Raw genomic sequence first — 11,985 nt, 5'->3', positions numbered from 1 at the left:
CCTATACACTTCAAATTAAAGATCATACCTCAATCAGCTACTGAATTATATATTTTAAATTGGAATTACAATGCTGATACATATGTCCCGTTTAGGAAGTGTGTAATCTTCCCCGGGAGGCAGGAAACTGGCTTTAAACCTGGCATTGTTTCCCACTATTCCCAGAAAGCAGGTCGGAAAGACCAGATGAAGACAACGCTTGGAAACACGACTTCCAAGATACGTTGGACTTTTCCTCCAGAAATATAAGCAATAAGATTGACCAAACCACCATAAGATGGTTGCATGGTCGCATGGTCTTCTTCATACTTGAGGCCTTTCCCACAAGCTCTGGGAATTCCAGACCCGGTGTTTCAGTATTTTCGTCTAAAAGTAATATAGAAGTAAGCTAATGACTTCTTAAGTAAGGTCATTTCCTAAAGAAATCTTGGTGCCCAAGGCGTAAAAGCAGAACCAGTGTTTCACTGTTTGTTTTTTCAGGTACAGTCCGGCAACCAGAATGCACCTGACATCTTTAAAAAGGTCAGAATGAAGAACACAGTGGAAGTGGGAGCCGCGGGGAAGCAGCAGCATCGCGCTGCGCCTCCGGACGGTGTCAGAGGGTTTCTCATGGGCAGCACTCCTTCACATCCTGCCTGATACTGCAGGGAGAGCGCACCTGAGTGAGGTAGGAAAGCCAGTACTGTGAAGCCTCTTTGCTACTAGAGATGCATTTGGAGGCTGTTTTGAAGTTCTGGTACTATATAAACACTGGCTCTCACCTGATGTGATCCGGCACAACTTAAACCGGCCACTGCTGGATTTCCCAATAGCCCCAGTCATCCACAGGGTCCCCTCCTGACACCTGGGCAGAGTTAGACGAAGGTCTGAGGAAGAGGACATGGCCAAAACAAAGAGGGTTTCAAGGGACATAGTCATGGACACAGGGCTTCTCCTCAGCCCTGTCCAGCTCAGAAATCGCTGTGCGAGTATAGCAGCGGCTGGAGCTGGCAGAATTTGCCGCCAGCAGGGGAAACCCGGCGAGAACAGGCCTGGGCGAGCCGAGGGTCCTGCACACAGGAGCTGCACCTGCGTGACGCTGCCTGTCTTAGGACGCCTCCTTATTATGCCATAGCCTCTGACATGGCTGGAAATTCGCACGTAGTCCTTTAGTCACCTCCGGGGGCCTTTAGGAAGAAGCCCTGATTCTGGAAATCCTCAAAAGAGACAGCTTTCACTGTTCCATTCGTGCATTTGTTTGTCCAACAGATACTTATCAAGAAATAGTTATGGAAACACTGTACAGGGACTTCAGGTAAACTATCAGACATAGCCTCTACCTGTCTGGAGCTTGCTTTCCAGGGTGAAGAACCAATGAGGAAATTTTAGTAAAATAAATGTAGAAGGTAAATAAAACTAACAAGGAAATTAATATTAAAAAAGAAAGAAATTAAACTGAAAGGGAGCTGAGCCCTGAAGGAAGAAGAAACAAACCATGTAGAGAGACTGGGGAGAGGATTCCATTCAGCACAAAGGCTTCTAATAAGGCTGCTTTGCATGGTCTGGGAAGTGACAAGGGGTGGGTTTGACTGAAGTGAAGTGAGCTGGGGAGAGGGTATGAGATGAGTTATCAGGGCAGGGTCACATAGGACCTTGTGGCTTGGATCTCTTCGTGGTCCCCTTTACCTGTCCTTCTCAGCAGCACCTGAGGATGGGAAGAGGTTAAATGTTCTTTTCAGTTGAGCGCTCCCATTCAGTGTTTAGTGAGACTCATGGTGGGCAGAGGGATTGTCTGGATGACCTCTACAAATCTATCTTAGAGCCCAAACCTAATGATGTTTGGGGCAATGCCCGTAAGCAGTGCAAGTTAAGATTAGCTGGAAATTCAGGGGACTCCCAGCTGCCCATATGAAGCTAATTTTCTCATTATTATTATCTGCTTTGCCTGCAGTCAGAGTTTATAAGGGCTGGAAAAATAGGGGAAATACTAGAGACGCTAAATCCTGAAACCTCCTGGGTAGCTGGGAACAGAGACTTGGCTCCCACCCAGAATATCCTGCCCAACTTCACTCAAAGCTACATTAACTATAGCCCCAGAGCTGACACAAGCTTTTAAAACTGCCTCTCTAGAGCCTTTTTAGGATAACTCTTAATTTCAAAATAATTTCAGACTTCCTGAAAAGTTGTAAAAATAGTACAAAGAATTCCCATGTACAGCACCCACATTCCTCAAATGTTATCATTTTATCACACTTACTTTATCATTCTCTCGATATATATGGATATATAGCTTGTCTCCTAAAACTTTGAAAATACAAAAGATATCCATTAACTTTAAATACTTCAGCTGTAATTCATAAAATCAAAAGTATTTAGGATTTTCCTAAAATCAAGGACTCTTACATAATCACAGTACAATTACCAAAACTCGGGAAATTAACATTTATATAATACCATTACCATTATGTTAATTTGTAGATAGATCTTATACAAATTTTGCCAATTGTCCAACTAACCAGTTTTATTTGGTCCCGGATTAAATTCAGAATCCAAATCAATTTAGTTTTCATGTCTCTTTTGTCTTTTTTAATGTGGAATGGTTCAACTTTTTTTTTTTCATGACCTTCACATTTCAAAGAGTTCAAGTCAGTTATTTTGTAGACTGTCTCTTGATTTGGGTTTAACGTTCTTTCATGATTAGATGCAGGATATGCATTTGTGGCTGGAATATTCTAGGAGTTTTATGTAATTCTCAGGAGACACATGATGTCTACAAGTTCCTTTTTTGGTGATTTCAACTTTGATTACTTGGTTAAGGTGGTTTCTGTCAGGTTTCTCCACTATAATGATTTCCTTTGAAATTAGTAAGTATAATAGGGAGAGATACCTTAAAAGTCTATGTAAGTATTCTGTTTTTCATTGTACTTTCACCCTCTAATTTTAGCATTCATTGATAATTTTTGCATGAATTAATTATTACTATAATGGTTGCCAAATGGTGATTTTCTAATTCTATCATTCTTTCTGCATTTATTGTTTTTGTTTTTTGTTTTTTTTTTTAACATGGGCAGGCACCTGGAATCGAACCCGGGTCCTCTGGCATGGCAGGCAAGCATTCTTGCCTGCTGAGCCACCGTGGCCCGCCCTCTTTCTGCATTTACTACCTGGAATTCTACTTCTCTTCTACTCCAATAATATACTTATCCACTTATTTATGTCAGTATGGACTTGTGGATTTTAATTTTTTTTCCATGGGTTATATACAATTATTACCATTAATCATTATGATGCCCAAATTGTCCCTGATTCAGCCTATGGAAACCCCATCAAGCTAGCTCCTGTGTCGTGCTTTGCACATGTTCCCTTCATTCTTTCAGCACTTCCTTGCTTTATGGCACAAGAAAAGTTTCCAAGCTTATTTTATCATTTTCCTGTCTGTTTCCATTTTCTAAAGTTGCCAAAATGCAGTATACCAGAAATGAACTGGCTTTTAACAATGTGGATTTATTAGTTTACAAATTTACAGTTCTAAGACCATGAAAATGTCCAAATTAAGGCAACAAGACAAAGATACCTTCTCTGAAGAAAGACTGCTGGCATCTGGAGTTCCTGTGTCAGCTAGCAAGGCACATAGTTGGCATCTACTGGTCCTTTGCTCCTAGGTTCTATTGCTTTCAGCTTCTGATTCCAGTGGTTTTCTTTCAGCATCTGTGGGTCCTCTTTGTTTCTGAGCTCTCTCCAAACACCTTTGAGTGTTTCTCTCTCCACTTTCTCTCTCCATGTCTCTGCCTTTTATTCTGTCATAAAGGGCTCCATCAAGGATTAAGACCCATCTTGAATTAGGTGGGTCGCATCACAATTGAAGCAACCTAGCAGAAAGGTCCCGCCCACAATAGGTCTGTACCAATAAGAATGGATTAAAAGAACATGGCTTTTCTGGGATACATAACAGCTCCAAATTACTACATTGCCACAGACCTGAAATAGCCATTTCCCCAAGGAACTATGGATTCTTTTAATTTAGTATTTTATTTAGAAACCAAGACCTAGGTGCTAGGAGTGCACTGCTACTGATGTTTTCTCTAGAGCCTTTTCAACCATCCCAAGAGACCGCTTTTGTAGCTGATAGATACCATTTGAAAGTCTGCAAGTTAATCAAGTAATTGTTTCATGACCATAGTCTCAACCTACATGATAATAGCTGGGTCTGGCATACCTGGACAGTTGGTACACTCCAGAGTTGCTCTTTGTGCTTCCTAAGGGCCACCTCTTCCTGGGTTCTGCCATTGATCCCCACCTCAAGGGCAAGATCCATGAGGGAACTCCCACTTCTCCATTTCTTCCTCAAATCAGAATATGTCAATTCCTCTCTGCCTTGAAATCTTTCTAAATATTTTGTCCTTACCATTCAGCCTCATCTTCATCCAAATTTTGTTTGTCTGCTTGTTATCCTGATTTACTTAGGAGTAACTTTTTGCACAGAGTTTGCTTCTTGGAGTGTGAGATTAAGGAGAAATGTAGATTCACTCTCTTCTCTTCTCCTCCCATAAATTGCATTGCACATATCCCAGGAAACTGGAGATAAAGAGACTCACCTGTCACTAAAGTTTGTGAGACTTAAACCTTGAAACTGTTAGAATAAAAATATCTAAAACAGGGAGTGAATGAAAAAGCAAACAAAGTAAAATGAGTTGTATAAAATAAATAAATAGAATACAGGAAGGGACTTCCAGGGAAGATGACAGAGAAAGGAGCTCCAAGATTCAGTCCTCCCACCAAAACAACCATTAAACAGGCAGGAACTGCTTTCTCTGTGCATGTGGCAGCTATCGACACCCATCCCCCACTCTCATAGCAAGCTGCCACAGGTCCAGTTCCTGGCTAGCTGCTGGTTACAGAAAAGGTAAAAAGAATTTTTTTCTTTTTACTGTAAAATAATTTTTACAGTAAAAATCCTTTTCCCTAAGAACAGAGGTAGGCATAGCCAGTCCCTAATCATGGCATTTGATTAGGGAATTCAGATTGCTGTGTCCAAACTCTGACCCAGCAGCCATTGTGTCAACCATACCACAACAAAGACAGTGGCAGACATTGTTTCAACCTTCCTGGACAGGGGCAGAGCATGCAGTGCTTTCTCAGGTTTGCAGGGCACAATTAAGTGAAGGGCTGCATTTGCTGAACAGAACAGGAAAGCTCAGCTTTGGAGAGCCATTGCAGAGGATTTTAGAGTCCTTCTGATCCCTTCCCCAGGTTTTAGGAGCTGGTGTGTTCCAACTTTGTGGGTCCTTCACCCTGTTTTTGTTGGGAGGTTGACCTGGGAAAGTCCTCTCCAGGGTGATGCTCTTTCCAGAATTTTTCCACCAGGCAAAAGCAACATGGCACAATGAAAGGTGTGTAAAAAGTTTTAGAGATGGACAGTCTGGGACAAAAGTTTGCTGGCATCAAATACTGAGGGGTGGAAGGTCTGTCTCCTGGCAAACAGAGGGAGTAGCCAAACCTCTGTAAATAGGAACTCCAAAACAATTAACAAGCAAAAGCCCAAGAAAAGAAAGAGGCTCAGAAAAACAGAGAAAACACTGCACACTGCATTCACCTTGGTCAGACCTTCCTGGTAGAAGGATTGAAGCCTATATGTCCTATCATTATCTGGTTAAAGAAAAAAGAAAACAAGAAACAATTCCCAGGGTCTAAGTCTCAGAGTTAACACTTTTTAAATATTAAAGTGTAGAGTGTGCAATAAAAAAGTACTAGACAAACAAAGAAACAGGAAATGATGACCTCAAAGGAAAAAGATAAAACCCAAAGGAAGAGGATAAAAATACAGAAAACACCAACGAAGAAGATGAAAATGTGGATATACCAAGCAAAGTCTTTAAAAATGATTTCAAAAATACTCAAGAGGATAAAGGAAAGCAAAGAGAAAGAACTGAAGATATAGGAAAACAATGAATGAGCAATATCAGAGTCTAAGTAAAGATACAGAAATTTTAAAAAGGAACCACTCAGAACTACTGGAGTTGACGACCACAATTACTGAATTGAAAAATGCCCAGGAGGGTTTCAAAAGCAGATTGAACCTGGCACAAGAAAGAATCAGTGAACTCGAAGATAAGTTACTTGAAATTAGTCAGGCAGAGGAACAGAAAGAAAAAATTTGAGAATAGTCTAGGATAGCTACGGAACACCAGCAAGCACATCAGTATATACCATACGGAAGTCTCAGAAGAAGAAAGGAGCAGAGGAAATAGTCAAAGAAACAATGACAAAGAACTTCTACAACTTAGCAAAGATGTGAATATGCAAATCCAAGAAGCTCAGAAAACACAAAACAGAATAAACATGAAGAAAAATACACCCTGTCATACACTGATTACTCTATCCAATGCAAAGGACAAGGAGAGAGTTCTGAAAGCTGCAGGAGAAAAGCAACATGTTATGTACAAGAGCATTCCAGTTAAATTCAGTACTGAGGTGAGAATGAAGTGGATTGAAATACTTAAAGTGCAGAAAAAACAACTGCCAACCAAGAGTTTTATATCTGGCAAAACTCTCTTCCAAAATGAGGAGAAATTAAGACATTTTCAGATAAACAAAAGCTGAGGGATATCATCTCCACCAGACTGGCCTTATAAGCAATGCTAATAGGAGTTCCTCAGACTGAAAGGAAAGGACACTAAAGAGTGATTCAAAGCAGCATAAAACAATAAAGGCCTGTGATAAAAATAACCATTTGAGTAAAAATAAAGGTCAATATTATTGTATTGTATTATGTGGTGTGTAACTCCACTTCTTACTTGCTTCAGTTGCTAAAATGCAAATAAAAAGTAACGATAAGTCTAGGATTTTGGACATGCAAGATAAAAAGATATAAGTGCTAACAAGTACCAAAAAAGAAAAAAGTATTTGTGCATGGTGTTGAAGTTAAGTTGGTCAAACCAAATATGATTATTATACATTTAAATGTTTTAACCCCATAGTAACAACAAGGAAAATACATAAAAAGTATATCCCAGTAGAAGGTGGAAGGCATTCAATATTGCACAACAAAAGAATAAAATAAATATTTTTTAAAAACTTCAAAAGAAGTGAGAGACAGTAAAAGCATAAGACTTACAAAGGCTAAAAAGCAAAAGAGCAAAAGAAAGTTTGGATTATCAATAATTTTTTTAGAAACAGAGGTTTTTTTGAGTTGGACAGCACAAAATACTGTTAAAGGGCTGGACCCAAAGAAAAGGGGGCATATAGAGGCTGAGATACATAGAGCAACATACCAGTTTAAGCTCTCGTTTGGAAAACCCGAGGAGAAGCAGTCTGGTTCTGAAAAGGCTTTTTCAGTTGTTTTTTTTTCTATTCCTTAACAGCTCATTAGATAGAATTGGAAGCACTCTTAGACTGCAGCACAGCCTCAGGCAAGGGAAGAATTAACACTGTCTGAGAGAAAGAGTAACTAGTTAGATAAAAGGAGTTAATTCCCTAAAGGGTGTATCTTCCCCAAAGGCAAGGTGCAGTCCAGTTCAAGTGTAATCCCTCCTTCAAGGAATTCAGGCCCCAGGGACTGGAAAACTGAAGCAATAAAAGCTATCCGACAAGCTCACCTCTGTCTCAGTCGCACCCCATGCAGGGAGAGTCTGCTGAAATCAAAGGCACTATATTACTTTAAGCTAGTGGGAAGCTGTGGGCACACAAGTGCCACATGCTGGGCAGGACAGGAAAAGCAGAGTCTAAAGGCTTCATAGGAAAGTCTGACAAACTGATGGGTCTCATCCTCAGGGAAAACTGATGCTGGCTACTCTTTCCCCCTAACATGTGATCTTCTCTGGTCTGGAAAATTCTGAGTAGAGGTTACAATATCTGAGGAGACCCTCCTCAAAAAAAAAAAAAAAAAAAAAAAAGGCTCTATATAGGCAAAGGAAGAAGCATAAAAAATAAGAACTGAAAAATTCTGATCGGTTAAACTGAACCTATGCTATAGGTCTACTATAAGTTGTCAAAGAACAGATAGAGAGCAAAATCCTCCAACAAGAAAATTCTAGGTGAAAGAGTGGAAACAACCTCCAGTATAAGCTAATTAAGGAAATTAAATGCCTAGACACCAGCAAAAAAAAAAAAAAAAAAGAGTCATACAAGGAATTTAGAAGATATGGCCAAGTCAAAGGAACAAGCCAGCAACAAAACAACTAATTCAGGATTTCCTGACATGGACAATCTCATCAAAAATCAAATCAACAAGCTTGAGAAAGGATATAAAGAAGACATTCAGAGAACAAAAAAGAAGTACTCAAAAGTTTGAAAAACCAAATCACAGAGCTTATGGGAATGAAGGGCACATTAGAAGAGATGTAAAAAACAATGGAAGCTTACAACATAGAATTGAAGACTCAGAAGAAAGGATAAGTGAACTAGAGGATTGGGCATCTGAAATCTGACACAAAAAAGAAAATATAGGGAAACAAATGGAAAAATATGAGCAGGGTCTCAGAGAATTGAATGACAACATGAAGCGCACAAATATCTATATTGTAGATATTCCAGAAGGAGAAGAGAAGGGAAAAGAAGAAGAAAAACTAATGGAGGAAATAATCACTGAAAAATTTCCATCTTTCATGAAAGACATAAAATCCCATATCCAAGAAGTACAGCATACCCCAAACAGAATAGATCCAAACAGACATACTCCAAGATATTTATTAATAAGATTGTCAAATGTCAAAGACAAAAGAGAGAATTTTGAAAGCAGCAAGAGAAAAGCAATCCATCGCTACAAGGGGAGCCCAATAAGACAATGTGTGGATTTCTCAGGACAAACCATGATGCAAGAAGACAGTGGTATGATATACTTAGGATTCTAAAAGAGCAAAACTGCCAACCAAGAATTCTATATCCATCAAAATTGTCTTTCAAAACTGAGGGAGAGCTTAAAATATTTTCAGACAAACAATCACTGAGAGAATTTGTGGCTAAGAGACTGGCTCTGCAAGAAATGCTGAAGGGAGCACTACAGGCAGATAGGAAAAGGCAGGAGAGAGATATTTCGAGAACAGTATAAAAATGAAGACTATCAGTAAAGGTAAGAAGAGAAAAAAATTAGTTATGACATTTAAAAATCCAAAAAACAAAATGGTAGAAGAAAGTACTGCCTGTACCATAACAACATTAAATGTTAATGAAGGGCAGGCCACAGTGGTTCAGCAGGCATAGTCGTCACCTGCCATACCAGAGACCCAGGTTCAATTCCTGGTAGCTGCCCATGTGGGAAAAAAATGTTAATGGATTAAACTCCCCAATCAAAAGACATAAACTGGCAAAATGGATTTTAAAGCAGTACTCATCTATATGCTGTCTTCAGGAGACTCATTTTAGATCCAAGGACAAAAATAGGTTGAAAGTGACAGGTTGGGAAAAGATATTTCATGCAAAAAACAATCAGAAAAAAGCAAGAGTAGCTGTATTAATCTCTGACAAATTAGACTTCAAATGTAAAACAATTAAAAGAGACAAAGAAGGATGATGTGTATTAATAAAAGGAACAATTCAACAAGAAGACATAACAATTATAAATATTTATGCACCAAGCCAGCATGCTCCAAAGTACATGAAGCAAACACTGACAACATTGAAGGGAGAAATAGACACCTCTATCATAATACTTGGAGACTTCAATTACTTGCTGTCATGAATGGAAATAAATGAAATTGAGAACATAAAAACAATTGAGAAAATAAAAACAGAACAAAAGTCAGTTCTTTGAGAAAGTCAATAAAATTAATGGACCATTAGCTGGGTTGACAGAGAGAGAGAGAGAGAGAGAGGGTGCAAATAAATAAAATCAGAAATAGAAGAGGAGACATAACCACTGATTCTGCAGAAATAAAGGAGGTAATGAGAGGATACTATGAGCAACTCTATGCTAATAGACTAGACTACATAGATGAAATGGACAAACTCCTAGAAAGGCATGAACAACCAACACTGACTCGAGAAGAAGTAGACATCGCAACAAACCAATCATAAGTAAAGACATTGAATAAGTCATCAAGAAGTTCCCCCAAAAGAAAGTCCATGACCAAATGGCATCACATGTGAATTCTATCAAGCATTCAAGAAAAAATTAGTACCAATCCTGCTGAAAATCTTCAAAAATATTGAAGAGGTGGGAACGCTATCTAACTCATTCTATGGGCCAACAGCATCCTAGTACCAAAGCCAGACAAAGATACTACAATAAAAGAAAATTACAGACCAATCTTTCTAATGAACATAGATGCAAAAATCCTCAACAAAATTCTTACAAATCAAATCCAGCAGCACATTAAAAGAATTATACACCATGACATATTCCAGATATGCAAGGATGATTCAACATAGGAAAATCAAATAATGTATTACACCATATCAACAAATCAAAGCAGAAAAACCACATGATCATCTCAATTGATGCAGAAAAGATATTTGACAAAATTCAACATCCTTTCTTGATGAAAACACTTCAAAAGATAGGATTAGAAAGGAATTTCCTCAACATGATAAAGGGAATATATGAAAAACCCACACCAATATCATCCTCAATGGGTAAAGATGGAAGGCTTTCCCTCTAAGATCAGGAACAAGACAAGGATGCCACTGTCACCATTGTTATTCCACATTGTGCTGAAACTTCTAGCCAGAGCAATTAGACAAGAAAAAGAAATAGAAGGCATCCAAATTGGATGTTTGAGCTGGTTGTTTCGAGAAACTTCGGGTATTTATGTGACACCTGAGACTCATAGTCAGAGCTCTGAAGCTATGAGAATCATCAGTACCCCATACAGGAACTGTTTAAAAAGTTGAAAAAGTAATCAGACTTCGAGTAGAGATATGAATGAACCTGAGATGGATAGGACTGAGGTAAATCAGAATACAGGGTAAAAGATGATATGGTCCATATTTTAAAACTTCAACTTCTTGACTTCAGTTTACCAACTTTTCATATCTGGGAAAAATGTTTATTTGGTGAAAAATTTATATGTTGGATGGTGCATTTCCTAGTTTAACTTGTATGGTCAGTTTAGTTGAGCCCCATAAGTACATGGAATCTTGAATAGGGCACCAGATTTTGTTGGTTTGTCCAGGTTAGTGTGATGTCCCAAGATATCTCAGAGTAATTTGGGCAGTGAATAAAGATGCATTTGAAAAGTCCCCTTGTGGGATTAGGGAAAGAAGGAAATATTCAACTTCCCCATTTGGAGAATTTATGATACTCTTGCAAGCAGTGGAGACAACCAAATGAATAGACTGAGCCCTCAATCTTGGGGTTCTTCCTCTGAAACTTATTCCTGCAAAGGATAGGCCAAGCCTACTTAAAATTAGGCCCAAGTGTCACCCCCAGAGAACCTCTTTTGTTGTTCAGATGTGGCCTCTTCCTTCAAATCTGCTTCATATATTTTGGGGCTCTGCTGTTAGATGCATATATATTTTTTGCTTATTTATTTATTTTGGGGGCATGGTCTGGGAATCAAACCCAGGTATCCCGCATGAAAGATAGGCATTCTAACCACTGAACTACCCATGAACCCCAAACAAATAATGGTGAATATATTTTTATAATTGTTACATCCTTCTGTTGAATTGCCCATTTACCAGTATGTAATGACCATCTTTGCCTCTTGTAACAGTTTTAACTTAAAGTCTATTTTATCCAATATTAATATAGCCATACCAGCTCTCTTTTGGTCATTACTTGCATGGTAAATTGTTTTCCATCCTTTCACCTTCAACCTACTTGTATCTTTTACTTTAAAGTAAGTCTCTTGAAGACAGCATTTAGTGGATTGGGCTTTTTTGTTGTTGTTCATTCTGCCCATCTCTGACTTTTGACTGAAGATCTTAATTCATTTACATTTAAAGTCACTATATGATAATCCAGGACTTTCTTTTGCCCTTTTGCTATTTAGCCTTTGTAAGTCTTGTAACTTTTTTGTTCCTCACTTCTTTCAAAGTCTCCTTTTATATTTATTTGCTTTTTTCAGT

General features: G+C 38.6%; 1 long non-coding RNA gene across 2 annotated transcripts in view; it reads left to right on the top strand.

The window, feature by feature from the left end:
• The first annotated feature begins 1,152 nt into the window (after positions 1-1,152).
• Positions 1,153-11,985, top strand: part of LOC143668383 (uncharacterized) — a 35,106-nt gene continuing 24,273 nt past the window's right edge. For both annotated transcript variants that reach the window (XR_013168423.1, XR_013168424.1), the window contains exon 1: positions 1,153-1,294. This is a non-coding gene — a long non-coding RNA (uncharacterized LOC143668383). The remainder of the gene's footprint in view (positions 1,295-11,985) is intronic.

This window comes from Tamandua tetradactyla, chromosome 24, assembly GCF_023851605.1.
Source record: "Tamandua tetradactyla isolate mTamTet1 chromosome 24, mTamTet1.pri, whole genome shotgun sequence".
Taxonomy (NCBI): Eukaryota; Metazoa; Chordata; class Mammalia; order Pilosa; family Myrmecophagidae; genus Tamandua; species Tamandua tetradactyla.
This window is presented reverse-complemented; position numbering and strand designations above follow the sequence as displayed.